Genomic DNA, 4,450 nt, shown 5'->3' on the forward strand with positions numbered 1-4,450 from the left:
TTTTAAGGATGAATACTGTTCCATTGTTTGAATGTATCACATTTTGTTTATCCATTCATCCATTAATGGACATTTGGTCTGACCTCTCTTGAGCCTCCTCCTCTTGCCATCATGAAACTCTTTGGATCCTCTCTGTGAAAGCAAGTGTAGCAGAACTGTGTCATCTGTAAAAACCTGAAGTTAGCTTATGGGAACTCTGAACCTCTTCTAACTCAGTAGTTCTCAAGTAGGGGCAATTTCAAACTGCCTCCCCAGGGGACAATTGGCAATGTCTGGAGATAGTTCTGGTTGTCACAGTTTAGAGGTGTGCTACTAGCATTTAGTGGGCAGAGACCAGAACTGCTGTTAAACATTCTATAATATAAAGGACGGAACCCACAATAAAGAATTATCTGGCCCAAAATGTCAATAGTGCCAAGGTTGAGAAACCCTATCAATTTCATCTAAGAGATCAGCTGAGTTGACAGAGGTTCCTATCTTGAGTTGTCTAACTTGAAACTTATGAAAGTTGTATATAAAATATACATGGATTCAACACACATGTACTAAGCACTTATTGAGGGGCCAGACATTGGTCTGACTAAAAATATTCACAACCTCAGCTGCACATAAAACCATTTATTTATGTAATATATATTATACATGAAATGTTACAAAACTAAGAAATTTGTTTCCTAGGGGTGTGAATTTTTTGACACCAACTTTTTAAATTATGGAAACACTGAGAAACTAGTTACTACATCTACAGTATATTGTTAGTAGCATTTTAACACAATAAACCATCTTATTTAATTTGACATCCTCAATTTGCCCATTCCCTCTCCTATGCCTAGTGACCCAGGCCTCAGCTAATTGTGTAAAAGATTTCATAATGGACTCTATAAACCTCAAATCCCATCTTTCTAGACTGAGTGATTCTTTTTAAAAGTGTTTAAAAAGCTGTACTCTTTCTTGCCTTTTTAATTCTTGTTGCAAAGGTTGTTTTGTGTGTTTTGAGACTCTTGGTGTTTGTTTGTTTAATGGCAAAAGGAAGACATTCAATGGCAAGGAAGAACAAGGCATAATTGTGAAAACCCAAACTGTGAACACAGGACATGTCAAAACTGACTATCCGCCCACTGTGAAAGACAATTACATAAGTGGGTCTCCAGGAAATGCAAAATGTTAACATCTACAACCCTCCCTTTGCTCAGCCCATGACACATTGGTTTCCTTGACTGTCTTGGTTATAACCTAAGTGTTACTGCGAAGCAAGTTGTTGGTCCTATTCCATTATAAACTTTTGAACAATAATAGATACAGAGGCAGAGCTGCCTCAAACAGATTGTCAAACTGCAGCGGGAAGGCCGGGGAGGGTTGGGGGGCAGGAGGTAGTGGGGTAAGAGATCAACTAAAGGACTTGTATGCACGCATATAAGCATAACCAATGGACATAAGACACTGGGGGATAGGGGAGGCAAAAAAGAAAAAAAAAAGTTGTTGGTCCTATTGATATTTATAACATTTATTTTAGTGCTACCATGGGAGATTAAAAATTAAATCATAATCTATATATATAATGAAGGAATATGCAAATTTGCCCTCACAGTAACGACCCGCTGGAGCGGGTGGGCGTGGCTGCGTGCCCCGCGAGGCCGGGGGACGTGAGGCTGCGTGCAATAAAATAAAATGCGTTCACGGGCCCTAAAGCACACACTTCCCAGCAGATAACTCAGTGCAGGTTATTGTGTAATCACAATGATGACACACTATTCATTACACACACTTATTGTCACGGAAAAAAATAACATCTTCACCTGAAGATGCCCCGGTCAGGCTGCGGAGGCTTCATGTGTCCCTTGCGACCCCGAAGACAACAGGGTCAGGAAGGAAGGGCTCCAGTTTCGTTTTCTCAGCTCCCAGCTAGAGGCCTCCCTGGGCGGCTCTCCCCTCCCAGACCCGCTCAGGAGCGGAGCGAAGTGCTTCCCTCCAGACCCTGCTCTCCCTGTGAGTGGGGGTTGGGGGGGGAGGCAGGGCCCGGCGAGCCCCGGGAGGGCGACCTGCCCCTGCGGGAGGCGCTGGCGGAGGCCACGCCGCTGCCACGGTGGGAGTCGTCCTCCATGGAGGGCGGGGTAGCGGGGATCGGAGTCGGCCACGTCGGCACCGGAACCCCGGCTCCAGCCGAATGACTAGAGCACACGGACCTCAAGGGTCCCGGTCACCATCAAACCCGGAACCTAAGTAGGTGCCCTGGCGGAAGGGAACCCAAACCTCGGCTGCGGCAGAGGAGCTCCGGCCGCAGCAGGGTCCAGGGCGCCCAGAGGGGTTTTGTTGAGGGGCCCGGACAGGCAGCCCCCAGCGCAGTGGGTTAGGACCGCCTCCGATACAGCCAGGTTGCGGGTGGGATCCCGGTCAGGGCACCGACAAGAAGCAACCAAAGTAAGCGGAACAACACACTGGTGTCTCTCGCTCCCTTCCTCTCTCTAAAGTAATCAATCAATAAAAATTAAAATAAAAAGTAAACCCTCTGGCTTGCAGAGTTGCTAAAACGGTTAGAAAGCAAAGTCCCATCCCTTCCCGCTCATTCAACAAATACTTCACATGCTCCTTCAATAATCACACTGGGGATGGGTATTTGTTTGTTTGTTTGTTTGTTTGGGTTAATCCTCACCTGAGGACATTTTTGCATTGATTTTTTTTTTTTTTTTTTTTTTTTTTTAGAGAGAGTGGAAGGGAGGGAGAAAGACAGAAACGAATGGGAGAGACTTCAGTTGGTTGCCTCCTGCTGAATCCCTGACCAGGGCCCGGGATTGAGCCTGCAACCCAGGTACGTGCCCTTGATCAGAATCCACCCGGTACCCTTCAGTCCGCCTGCAGAAGCAATACCCACTGAACCAAACCAGCATTTTTTTTTCTTTTTAAGTCTTCCTCTAAGGATATGTTTTTTTTTCATTGATTCTAGAGAGACAGGAAGGGAGAGGGAAAGAGAAAGAGAAACATTGATCAGTTGCCCAAGCAATCCGACAGGGATGGAACCCACAACCTGTGTATGTGCCCTCACCTGGAATCAAACCCATGGTCTTTTGGTGTGTGGGAGGACACTCTAACTACTGATCCACACCAGCCAGGGCCTGAAGATACATTTTTAAAAATTTTTCAAATCTACCCCGGCCAGGTGGCTCAATTGGTTGGAGTCTCAACCTGTACACCAAAGGATTTCCTGTTGGATTCTAGGTTAGGGCACATACTTAGGTTTAGGTTAGATCCCGGTGGGTCAGCAGGTGCAGAGGCAGCCTACTGGTATTTCTCTGTGACATGGATGTTTCTCTCTCTAAAAATCAATTTTAAAAACATCCTCAGGTGAGAATTAAAAATGCTATATAATAAGAGAGAAATATGCAAATTAAGCCAGGACATCACCACCAGCTCAGAGCACGCCCCCACACAGGGCTGGGGGCGGGCTCCCAGCGGCTGTGGTGCAGCTAGGAGCCCACACCCAGCCCCGGTGCCACCCAGGTCTGAGGCTACTCCCGCTGGGGGTTCATGGGCAGGCATGCCACACCGCCTGCCCTGGGAGCCTTCCTGCCCTGGGAGCAAGGCCCCTGGCCAGAGTGCAGCACTGCCCAGCTCCAAGGCCACTCCCGGGAGGGGTTCACGGGCAGGCAACTACACTGCCTGCCTTAGGAGCAAGGCCCCCAACAGACCCACAGACCCGCCCAGAGGGGCGTGCTCTGAGGTGCCATGGGGAGCCGGCCTAAGCTGTCAGTAGGACATCCCCTGAGAGCTCCCAGACATCCCCTGAGGGCTCCCAGAGAGGGGGCAGGCTGGGCTGAGGGACACCCACTCAGTGCATGAATTTCATGCACTGGGCCTCTAGTTTCAAATATTTTCATAAAGGTTAGGTAGGCATGTTTGATTTCTTTGTCTCTCTATTGAATGTCAGAGGCTAGAGCACTCACGGAGGACAGTGAGGAATGATGTTATTTATGAAGCAAATGTCGTTAAGTTTATCTTTGAAGAAGATGCTTTCTTGACTTAACCTAGAAAATTACACTGGCAGGACACACAACAACCTCCCTCTCAGTTTAGGAGGGTCATCCTGAGTATAGAGCTGGCTCTTAAAGGCACAAGAAGACAATTAAAAAAAAAAAGGTGGTTCAGTGGATAGAGCATCAGCCTGCAGACTAAAGGGCTCCAGATTCGATTCTGGTCAAGGGCACATGCCCAGGTTGTAGGCTCAATTCCCAATGTGGGGGGTGCAGGAGGCAGCCGATCAATGATTCTCTCTCATCATTGATGTTTCTCTCTCTCGCTCCCTTTCCCTTCCACTCTGAAATCAATAAAAATATATTTAAATAATAAAAATTTTTAAAAAAGAAAATTACATATGAACCCTAGCCAGTTGCTCAATGGTTAGAGCAGCTGTTCTCAACCTGTGGGTCGCGACCCCTTTGGGGGTCAAACAACCCTT

The 4,450-nt window shown here is 47.2% G+C and overlaps 1 non-coding gene across 1 annotated transcript; it reads left to right on the forward strand.

Moving 5' to 3' along the window:
* The first annotated feature begins 4,009 nt into the window (after positions 1-4,009).
* Positions 4,010-4,118, forward strand: LOC132225433 (small Cajal body-specific RNA 11). Its single transcript, XR_009450932.1, has one exon. It is a non-coding gene; the product is annotated as a small Cajal body-specific RNA 11 (non-coding RNA).
* Positions 4,119-4,450: the final 332 nt, after the last annotated feature.

Source organism: Myotis daubentonii, chromosome X (genome assembly GCF_963259705.1).
Source record: "Myotis daubentonii chromosome X, mMyoDau2.1, whole genome shotgun sequence".
NCBI lineage: Eukaryota > Metazoa > Chordata > Mammalia > Chiroptera > Vespertilionidae > Myotis > Myotis daubentonii.